The sequence below is a fragment of the Amblyraja radiata genome, chromosome 12, assembly GCF_010909765.2.
Source record: "Amblyraja radiata isolate CabotCenter1 chromosome 12, sAmbRad1.1.pri, whole genome shotgun sequence".
Lineage (NCBI taxonomy): Eukaryota > Metazoa > Chordata > Chondrichthyes > Rajiformes > Rajidae > Amblyraja > Amblyraja radiata.
The window spans coordinates 20,484,996-20,497,240 of NC_045967.1; positions in this window are offsets into that span (position 1 = coordinate 20,484,996).

Sequence of the window (12,245 nt, forward strand, 5' to 3'; positions counted from 1 at the left end):
ACTATCTCCTCCCTCCCTCAGCCCTCTGGCTCCATCTCTTCCTTTCTTTTTCCCTCTCCCCCCCCCCATCCTCACATCAGTCTGAAGAAGGGTTTCGGCCCGAAACGTTGCCTATTTACTTCGCCCCATAGATGTTGCCTCACCCGCTGAGTTTCTCCAGCATTTTCGTCTGCCTCAGAGTTTTAATAGTTACTAGACCAAGGAGACCTGTTGGGTCCCTTCCCCTCAACACGCGGTTGTGGTGGGGGGGAGGGCGGCCTGCGGTGTCACACACACACTTGCCACCCCCCACACACACACACTAACCACCCCCCTTGATATTAATATTATTCATTGGCTCCTTTTACCCCATCCCCGCCCTATCCACTCACACGTAGCTCCCAACTCTCAGGCGCGGGGGGGGGGTTAGAGAGAGAGGGCCGAGAGAGAGAGGGAGCAGGGACAGAGAGAGAGGGGCAGAGACAGAGAGAGAGAGACGGGCAGAGACAGAGAGAGAGGGACAGAGAGGGACAGAGAGAGAGGGGCAGAGGCGGGGAGAGGGGGGGAGAGAGAGGAGGGGGGAGCAAGAGGAGGAGGGGAGAGAGGGGGGGGAAGAGAGGAGGACGGGGAGAGAGAGGAGGAGGGGGGAGAGAGAGGAGGAGAGGGGGGCGAGGAGGAGGGGAGGGGGGGCGAGGAGGAGGGGAGCGGGGCAGGCAGCCAGCAAAACGGGCAGCAGCGAGCGGGGGGAAGCTGCGGATGGCCCCGGGCTGGGCTTGCGAGCGGTGAGGGTGGGCGACGTTACTCGCAGCGCGTGAACACAACGGCAGCCATTGTGACGTCATCACGTTATCAGCCAAAGCCAGCAGTTCTTTCAGATTTTTGAAATTTTTTATTAACAACTCGAGAAATGCATGAAATTTTCAAATGAGGCAATTTCGGAGTCCACGGGATAAATCTCTACAGGAATATGTAAAATTTTACAGTTAGGGCGTAGTTTATTCGAGCAGATGTAATTGCACGCACACACACACACACACACACATCCAAGATCAGAGTTTTAATATTTACTAGATTAAGTGGGACCTGTCGGGTCCCATTCTCATATGGGAGGCCTGATCCCCCAATGCACCAATTCCAATATTCCACCACTTACGCATAGCCCCTAACTGCGCAGGCGCGGCTGACGGGTTCCCGTTGTGACGCCTCAGATCCCTCCTCCTCCCCTCACCCCCTGCCCCACTCCGCCCCTTTCCCTCCCCCCCAACCACCCCCCCCACCACGCACTCACTTCATCCCCCCTCAAACACCCCCCCCCCCCCCCCCCCATCCACTCTTAGCAGCTCTCCGGCAGCGCAGCCATTCCCTCCCATTGGATTCCCATTGTGATGTAGAACACGCAAGTATTACTGTGCAGGTGCAGCTGATGGGCACGGCAAGTGGAAAAGGGATTTATTAAAGCTTAAAATGTGAATAACTCTTAAAATATAACAGCAATTTAAACGTTAAAGAGGAGATTTATTTAGTCCATTCTTTCTTGTTGCATCTCTTGCGTTCTGCAGGCGGGGGAGGGGGTCGGCTACAGGCGGGGGCCGGTGGGGGGAGTGGCTTCAGGCGGGGGCCGGTGGGGGGAGCGTCCTGTAGCCTGGGGAGAATGGTGAGTAAGGTGGCGATAAAATCCTAGCGGTATAGGGTACCGTTTTTGCACAAATTTAAAAACAACGCAGACCGGAAGTGGTCAAGATGAGAGTTTTAGCAATAAGAGAGTTTTAGTAATAGGATGGATGGATGGATGGATGGATGGATGGATGGATGGATGGATGGATACCAAGTGGGACCCGTTGGGTCCGTCCCCTCCACGCGCGGTTGCGGAGGCGGCCTTCGAGGTGACACACACATTAACCACCCCCAACACACATACACTAACCACCCCCCTTGATATTATATTAATATTATTCATTGGCTCCTTTTACCCCATCCCCGTCTTATCTACTGACGCATAGCCCCCAACTCGCATGTGCGTCTAGAGATGTAGAGGGGTGGGGTAGAGAGAGAGGGCGGACAGAGAGGGGGCAGACAGAGGCAGGGACAGAGACAGAGAGAGGGGGGAGAGAGGGAGGAAGGGGTGGGGGGGAAGGGGGGGGAGAGAGAGAGGGGGGGGAGAGAGGAGGAGGGGGGAGAGAGGATGAGGGGGAGAGGAGGAGGGGAGCAGGGCGGGCAGCTCGCAGGGCCGGGCAGCTCGTGGCGCGCAGCATCACAGGGCAGGGCTGGTTCCCGAACGCAATACGGGTACCAGCTGCGGGGGCGCGGCCGCAGCGAGCGGGCGGCCGGGCGACGTCACTTGCAGCGCATGAACACGGCATGCAGCCATTGTGACGTCATCAGCCAAAGCCGCTCGGTTTTATTTTCTAAGTTCTTTCAGATTTTTGAACACTTTGATTAATAATTCGAGAATTAATGCATGAAATTTTCAGATACAGCGTTTTTTGACTGCAAGGCATAAATTTCTATCAGAATATGTAAAAATATCACATTATCGCGTCGTTTTTTCGAGAAGATGTGAATCACACGCAAACACACAAATAAATACACATCCAAGATCAGAGTTTTATAGTTATAAAATAAGGATACTAGACTCCCTCCCCCTCCTCTTCACCTCCCTCTTCTCTCCCCTCTCCTCCTCCCCCTCCCTCACCTCTCCCTCCCTCTCCTTTCTGCTACCCTCAGTCACTCCCTCCCTCCCTCCATAACCCCTCTCCCCTCCCTACCGCCCTCCTCTCCCGCTATCTCCCTGCTCCCCCACACCTCACCTCTTCCCTATCGCACTCCCCCACTAAACACAATTGTTTAAATAACATTTCTCCTCCTCCCCTCCCACACTCCCTCTCCTCACAACATTGTCACAAATCTCTCATTGCACTGGGTGGAACACAGTTGACGGCAGTTTATGTAAATGGATCCCATTGTAATGTCATTGTCAGGTGGAGCACTGCTCACGGGCAGTTTATGTAAATGAGATCCCATGGTGACGTCATAGTTGCTAACTGCCACTGCAAGTTCAAGTGATTCTTTCTCAAACTGGATTTTGTAAAGTTAAAAATGTGAATTACTTGTAAAATATAACATCAATCTGAATGAAACTTTGATAAAACACGCCACGGGACAATGGTGAGTAAGGTGGTCCCAAAATTGTAGCGCTATCGTGTACTGTTTTGGCATAATTCAGGACATCGCAGACACACAGGCACGTAAACACACAGACAAACATAGAAACAAACAAGATGAGAGTTTTAGTAATATACTGGACTAAGTGGGACCCGTTGGGTTCCAGCATCACACGGGAGGGCTGATCACCCAACGCAATATTCCACCTCTCCACCAATTCCAATATTGCTGGCCAGTGGGGGGGGGGGGGGGGGGGGGGCTTTCTGTTGCGCTAGTTCGTACTATTTGTTATTTGTTGATCACGCACACCCTCCACCTCACACGGACACACACAGACCCATTCACACACAGACACACACACAGACTCATTCACACACACACACACACACACACACCAACTCATTCACACACACACAGACTCATTCACACACACACACACACAGACTCATTCACACACACACACACATAGACTCATTCACACACACACACACACACACAGACTCGTTCATACACACACAGACTCATTCACACACACACACACATACACACTCATTCACACACACACACACAGACTCATTCACTCACACACACTCACCCAATACTAAAATGCCAAGTAACTTCAGAACGTGTTGAATATACAGTGTGTAAAACAAATGTTTAAAGCCTCCTGTAGAGGCTGCTGGTGCTGAAGCAAAAACTTGCTTTAAATAACATCCAACAAACACACTCACGAACCGGAAATTACGCACTCAGCGCCAGCATGCCGCTAACCGGAAATTACGTCATCGGCGCCATCTTGCAACTAAGCGAAAATCACAGAATGAGCACCAATTTTGAAATTAAACACAGTCCTGATCTAATAAAATGTTTATTCATGGTTTATCCATCCGAAAACTGTTGCAAGCAAGCCCTTTAAAAGCCGTCACATTTGCTGAAAATCCTTTAAAAAGCTAACCTAATTGGGCAAACACTTTGCTAACAACAAGCACATTTGCTGAAAACCACGTCCCAGGGACTCACCGTGGAGTAGACGTGTGTTCAGTGTTATTCGCAGCTCAGAGAGCCGTGACCCTCTCGCTTCCTCCATCTGTCAGAGACTGAGTGAGCCACGACACTTCCGGGTTTTATAGTCCCTCCCCCCTGCCGCCAACGAGGCAGCAGAGAGAATGGCGAAATGTTTTAAAACATTAATATCTCTCTGATTTTTCATTGATGGGAAAAATCCAACAGTCCAGTCCGGCGGAGGGGGGCTCTGGGCGAGGTGGCCACAAATGACGGCTGTTCTCTTGGAAATCACATCGCCATGAGTCAAAAGCGGTCAAGATCTTACTTTTAGTAATATAGATAAGGAGATACTAGACCAAGTTGGACCCGTTGGGCCCCGTTTCCCCAAAGGAACCTGTTTGCTCCACTCATCGTTCCCCCAACGCAACCCGTTCTCCCAACACAATATTCTACCACTCACCCATACCACCCAACTGCGCAGGCGTGACTCATTTCCTCTCATCCCCCAACAGTCCCTCCCCCTCCTCTTCACCCTCCCTCTTCACTCCTCACCTCCTCCCCTCCCCCACTCCCTCCCTCACCACTCCCTCCTTCTCCTTTCCCCTACCCTCAGTCACTCCCTCCCTCCATAACCACTCTCCCCTCCCTACACCCTCCTCTCCCTATATCTGTTTAAATAACATTAAACACCAAGCCCCCGGGCTCCACACCGGCTCGAACCCCAGCCCAGGGCATGGAGCCTCGCTCAGGGGAGGCCTCTCCCTTCCCCTCCCCCCGTGGCTCCAGACCGCAGCGTCAGAAAGTGACTGACTAACTTTCAGTTATTTTAAAATCCCGCACCCATGGGGAGACTTTCAGTTACCCGCGGTAGGGGGAGGGAGGAGCACGGCTCCGGGCCCTGTCTGTGTCTGTGTCCAGCGTGCTGTTATCAGGGATAGCGAGTTTTTTTAATGTAAGTGAGATCCCATTGTGCTGTCATTGTTGGGTGGAGCACTGCTCACGGGCAGTTTATGTAAATGAGATCCCATTGCGACGTCATAACTGTAACTGCCACTGCCACTGTGGATAACTGTAAAATATAACATCAATCTGAATGAAACTATGATAAAACACACCACAGGACAATGGTGAGTAAGGCGGTCCAAAAACCGTAGCGTGTATCGTGTACCGTTTTGGCGTAATTCAAGACATCACAGACACATAAACACACAGACAGATACAAAAACAAACAAGAAGACAGACAGACAGACAGACAGACAGACAGACAGACAGACAGACAATGCCCGCTCCAGGCAAGCCCCAGGCTGCTGCGAGCCTCCAGCCATTTATCTGTCTATCTGCTCCACTAAGGTCAGCCATCGTCCTCCGCTTGTTCCACCGCTGCGGTCTTGGTTGGATTACTCTTTGTCAGAGACCTCCCCCTCGACCTTACTGCCATGGGTGGCCCTACCAGGAGCATAGCTCCAGGAGGCATTGGTCTCAGGGTCTCAGGTCCACACAAGCTTCTCCACCACGACAAGGTGACAATCCACGGAGAAGTCTGTCTGTCTGTCTGTCTGTCTGTCTGTCTGTCTGTCTGTCTGTCTGTCTGTCTATCTATCTATCTATCTATCCTTCCATCCATCCATACATCCTTTCATCCATACATCCATACATCCTTCCTTCCTTCCTTCCTTCCTTCCTTATGTGACCCTGGAACTATGCCAAAATGATACACGATTGCGCTAACATTTTTGCACCAACTTACCATTGTCCCGTGGCCTTTTTGGGCAAGTTTCGTTCAGATTGATGATATATTTCACGTTATTGACATTTAAAAAGTTAAAAAACCTCACTTTGAGAAAAATAACTGTGTGCTGTGAGAGTTTTCTGGCAGTTTCCAGCTATGACATCATAATGGCATCTCACAGTCTTCCAATCACAATGGGATCGCATTTACATACGCTACCGTGAACATTCCGCCATCCGACAATTACATCACAATGGGATCTCAGCTGCCAATGAACAGTGTTGAGATCAGCTCCAGCCAGTGCAATGAGTGGGGGAGGGGCGGAAAATAAATGTTATTTAAACATTATGTTTAGTGGGGGTGTACGAAAGGGGAGGTGAGAGAGGGAGTGACTGAGGGTAGGGTCAGCAGCAGCTTCCATCTCAAGGAGGGTAAGGAGGGTGTGAGATGTAAATAAAAATTGGTTTTAATGAGATCCTTGGGTTAGTGTGTGGGGGGTTAGTGTTTGGGGTGGGATTTGTGTGGGGGAGGTTAGTGTGGGTTTTGGGGGGTTAGTGTGTGTGTGGGGGGGTTAGTGTGTGTGGGGGGTTAGTGTGTGTAGGGGATTAGTATGTGTGTTTGGGGGGTTAGTATGCATGTGGTGGGGTTAGTGTGTGTGGGGGGGGGGGTTAGTGTGGGTGTGGTTGGTGTGGGGGGATTACTATGTGTGGGGGATTAATGTGGGGGGGGGGTTGGTTTTTGTGTGTGGGGGAGAGTTAGTATGAGGTGGAGGTTAGTGTGTGTGGGGAGGTTAGTGTGTGTGTGAGAGGATTAGTGTGTGTGTGTGGAGGGGTTAGTGTGTGGGGGGTTAGTGTGTGTGTGGGGGTTAGTGTGTGGGGAGGGTTAGTGTGTGTGTGTGGGGGGTTAGTGTTTGTGTGGGGGGTAGAATAGGGGAGAAGTTTCATTTCCGGAACTTTTCTTGTGGGGGGGGGGGGGGGGAGGGGGGAGCGTGGGGGAGGGGGGGGGGTTCATGTGGGAAGGATTGATTGGCGGAGGATTTTTCCCATCGATGACAAATCAGAGAGATATAAAAAATCACCATTCTCTCTGCTGCACCTTCTGGAGGGAGGTGGAGGGACTATAAAACCAGGAAGTGGTTTGCCTCACTCACTCTCTGCAAGATGGATGAAGCCAAGGGTCACATCTCTCTGAGCTCTGAATAACACTGAACAAATGTCTACACAACTGTGAGTACCCTTAATGTGGTTTGAAAATGAAAATATGGTTTGTTTGAAGTAAAAAGGCACTGCCTGCAAATGGTTGTTTGGATGCTTTGGCTTGAAGTTGAAAGGCACTACTTACTGCAAATGGTGGCATGAAGTTGAAAGGCACTACTTACTGCAAATGGTGGCTTCGGTGCTTTGGCTTGAAGTTGAAATGCACTATTCACTGCAAATGGTGGCTTGGGAGCTTTGCTTTAAAGTTCAAAATGCACTACTTACTGCAAATGGTGGCTTGGGAGCTTTGGCTTGAAGTTTAAAAAAATCACCATTCTCTCTGCTACACCTGCTGGAGGGAGGGGGAGGGACTATAAAACCAGGAAGTGGTGTGCCTCACTCACTCTCTGCAAGATGGATCACGTCTCTCTGAGCTCTGAATGACATTGAGCAAATGTCTACACAACTGTGAGTACCCTTAATGTGGTTTGAAAATGAAAATATGTTTTTTTTGAAGTAAAAAGGCACTGCCTGCAAATGGTGGCTTAGGTGCTTTGCTTGAAGTTGAAAGGCACTACTTACTGCAAATGGTGGCTTGGGAGCTTTGGCTTGAAGTTGAAAGGCACTACTTACTGCACATTGTGGCTTGGGTGCTTTGGCTTGAAGTTGAAAGGCACTACTTGCTGCAAATGGTGGCTTGGGTGCTTTGGCTTGAAGTTGAAAGGCACTACCTACTGCAAATGGTGGCTTGGATGCTTTGGCTTGAAGTTGAAAGGCATTACTTATTGCAAATGGTGGCTTGGGTGCTTTGGCTTGAAGTTGAAAGGCACTACTTACTGCAAATGGTGACGGGTGCTTTGGCTTGAGGTTGAAAGGCATTACTTACTGCAAATGGTGGCTTGGGTGCTTTGCTTGAAATTGAAAGGCACTACTTACTGCAAATGGTGGCTTGGGTGCTTTGGCTTGAAGTTGAAAGGCACTACTTACTGCAAATGGTGGCGGGCGATTTGGCTTGAAGTTGAAAGGCACTTGTTACTGCAAATGGTGGCTTGGGTGCGTTGGCTTGAGGTTGAAAGGCACTACTTACTGCAAATGGTGGCTTGGATGCTTTGCTTGAAATTGAAAGGCACTACTTACTGCAAATGGTGGCGGGTGCTTTGGCTTGAGGTTGAAAGGCACCACTTACTGCAAATGGTGGCATGAAGTTGAAAGGCACTACTTACTGCAAATGGTGGCTTGGGTGCTTTGCTTGAAATTGAAAGGCACTACTTACTGCAAATGGTGGCGGGTGCTTTGCTTGAAGTTGAAAGGCACTACTTACTGCAAATGGTGGCTTGGGAGCTTTGGCTTGAAGTTGAAAGGCACTACTTACTGCAAATGGTGGCTTGGATGCTTTGGCTTGAAGTTGAAAGGCACTACTTACTGCAAATGGTGGCGGGCGATTTGGCTTGAAGTTGAAAGGCACTTCTTACTGCAAATGGTAGCTTGGGTGCTTTGCTTGAAATTGAAAGGCACTACTTACTGCAAATGGTGGCGGGTGCTTTGGCTTGAAGTTGAAAGGTACTACTTACTGCAAATGGTGGCTTGGGTGCTTTGCTTGAAGTTGAAAAGCACTACTTACTACAAATGGTGCCTTGGGAGCTTTGGCTTGAAGTTTAAAAAAATCACTTCTCTCTGCTGCCCCTGCTGGAGGGAGGGGGAGGGACTATAAAACCAGGAAGTGGTGTGCCTCACTCACTCTCTTCTCTGCAAGATGGATGAAGCCAAGGGTCACGTCTCTCTGAGCTCTGAAGAACACTGAACAAATGTCTACACAACTGTGAGTACCCTTAATGTGGTTTGAAAATGAAAATATGGTTTGTTTGAAGTAAAAAGGCACTGCCTGCAAATGGTTGTTTGGATGCTTTGGCTTGAAGTTGAAAGGCATTACTTACTGCAAATGGTGGCATGAAGTTGAAAGGCACTACTTACTGCAAATGGTGGCATGAGGTTGAAAGGCACTACTTACTGCAAATGGTGGCTTGGGTGCTTTAGCTTGAAGTTGAAATGCACTATTTACTGCAAATGGTGGCTTGGGAGCTTTGGTTTAAAGTTCAAAATGCACTACTTACTGCAAATGGTGGCTTGGGAGCTTTGGCTTGAAGTTTAAAAAAATCACCATTCTCTCTGCTGCACCTGCTGGAGGGAGGTGGAGGGACTATAAAACCAGGACGTGGTGTGCCTCACTCAGTCTCTGCAAGATGGATGAAGCCAAGGGTCACGTCTCTCTGAGCTCTGAATGACACTGAACAAATGTCTACACAACTGTGAGTACCCTTAATGTGGTTTGAAAATGAAAATATGTTTTTTTTGAAGTAAAAAGGCACTGCCTGCAAATGGTGGCTTGGGTGCTTTGCTTGAAGTTGAAAGGCACTACTTACTGCAAATGGTGGCGGGCGATTTGGCTTGAAGTTGAAAGGCACCACTTACTGCAAATGGTGGCATGAAGTTGAAAGGCACTACTTACTGTAAATGGTGGCTTGGGTGCTTTGCTTGAAGTTGAAAGGCACTACTTACTGCAAATGGTGGCTTGGGTGCTTTGGCTTGAAGTTGAAAGGCACTACTTGCTGCAAATGGTGGCTTAGGTATTTTGGCTTGAAGTTGAAAGGCACTACTTACTGCAAATGGTGGCTTGGATGCTTTGGCACCTATTCTCTATTGACCTCCTTCGACTATGTTGAAGACTGGCTTCGACCATGTACGTTTTACTCGAGCATGGTCTCTGGCAAATTGGTACGTGAATGAGCACGACTCCCTTCCACCTCAGAGGACCACACCGAAACCCAACAACGACCAGTGATGAGTGTCTACAGCTCAAATGATCACCTGATAAAATGATGTCATGTCTGCATTTTTTTCTCACTAAAAAATGCCTCCCAGGTTTTTTTTTAAATCATTCTGAACCATGCAAGCGAGGAAGGATCTAGTTTGGAGGATATTAGTAAAAATACAACTATTGCTGTTTGCAGTAACCCTTTTGCTTCAGCAGCCTTTTAAGAAAGGCAGAAGGGGAAGAGCAAGGGTGAAGAGGAAGCACAATAAGAGGTCTCAATGGGTGAATGGAGATGATGTGATGGACTGTCCCAGTACACCAGATGACTGGAAGAGAGTGGCGCTGGGCTTTGACAAAAGATGGAACTTTAAGCACACATGTGGGGCAGTGGATGGCAAGCATGCCATTCTTGTCCCTGTCCCCATACTCCTCATTTCCCTTTTCGTACAGGACGGCATTCTGCTGGAACCATTCCTCAAGGTCCCCCTCCTGGTGAAGGTGTAGGGCATAACCTTCCTCCAGCCCTCCCTCACCACCAATTGGGCATTTGCTGTGTCAGACACAGGGGAAAGGGCTGCTTTGCTGCCTTCAAATGAGGCAGTGAAGGATGGGGTGGTGGTGGGGACATATACTACCACCCTGGTCTCCTCCTCCAGGGGTCTCTCATGCAGGGCTACCTCCTCCTGCACTATCACCTCCTGTGGCATCACCTCCTGCCACTTCTCCTCCTGGGTGGGCAACACCTGCATGGCAGTTTTTTTTAGGATTGTGCCCTCCCTCTGCACTGCTGCCTTTTTGGTGCCCTCTTTAAAACACAAGTCTCCTCTCCAAAAAACTCTCCGGCTATGAATGAACATGCCTTGGATTGAAAGAGGTGACTTTCTGCTGTTTAAATTACCTTTTTATTCTACTGCCTTTTTTTTTAACCCCGGAGCTATTACCTACGACTACCTTCGACCACCTTCGACTACCTACGACTAGCGTCACGACCTGCTACGATCGACTTCGACTAGAACTACGACTAAAAAAATATCGATTTTTAACATCTTGAAAAATATGCCGCAACCTTGCTGAAGCCTCGACAACGCGGAGACCACTCTCGACCATGAAGGAGAGTGACGAAGGCCTCCTACGACCTCGTGGCGACCTTGCCGTGACTATGGGTCGTGGGCAAACTCGCCAGAGGTCGTGATGGAGGTCGCCCAAGTGGGACAGGGGCTTTATGTGCTCTGGTTCTTGATTCCTCTAATCTTGGTAAAACAGTGCATTCATCCCGTCTATTCCCCATGTAATTTTATACACCTCTACAAGATCACCCCTCAGCATCTGTAATCCAAAGCATAGAGTCCCAGCCTTTCTCTAGAGCTCAGGCTCTCGAGTACTGGCAACATCCTCATAAATCTCTGCATTCTTTCCATCTTCATGACAACTTTCCATGAGCGATGTGATCAAATCTGAACACAATACTCCAAATGATCTTTGGGCACCCCATGTGATGGAGGGGGGGGGGGGGGGGGGGGGGGGGGGTTGTCGGTCAGGGGAATCTCTTGCTTAATTTTCTGCTGAGCCTGTCCCAGTTGGTCATGACAGCAGGCAGCTGAGAGCTCCACCCAGGGCACTGCCTACCCCCCTTTCAGGCTTTCGTCTGTGCCTGTATATCTGGAATGGGAGCACGCTGCGTTCACGGGCCCCTTTGCCGCCTTGTGAGACCACAAGGGCTGGAGTGCATTTTAGATGGAAGTAATCGTTTGGGTTTGATATATGTATGCTCCTTGTTTTAGATAGATGTTTCCTTAGACTACTGAATAAATATAACTGAGGTATGTAATTGATTAGGTATGTTACAAAACCTACCTTCTGCCAGTGGCCGTGTGCATGACTTTGCCGCCTTTGAGGGGGGCGGGAATAAAATGCTGTTTTCTCCTGCCTGTCGGAGTCGATCTTTCTCAGGCTGTTCAGCTGCTGCAGAGAAATCCCTCCGACATCCGTTCTATGAAGTTTTTTAAAAACATCGCTGGATAATTTAATCGCAGGAGTAAAATAAAAATCGACTTCTAACGCCGTCAATGCCGACAACGGGACGGATCTCCCGTACGGGACAAATAAAGCGAAGCCGTTTATTTTACATATAAACTTGCATCTTAGGATTACTTTAATCCAAATTTTACGTTGCGAAAATGTGATTTAGGCCCCATACGAACTGGCAGTGTTTTTCCTGCCAATATGGGGTTTAAATTCACCGCAAACCGCAACGTTCCAAACGATCGCGTTCCACAAAATCCCACTCGCAAGATGATTTCAAGGGCCATTAATTAAACACTAAATTCCTTCCATTTGACCTATAAATTCATGACAATGAGAT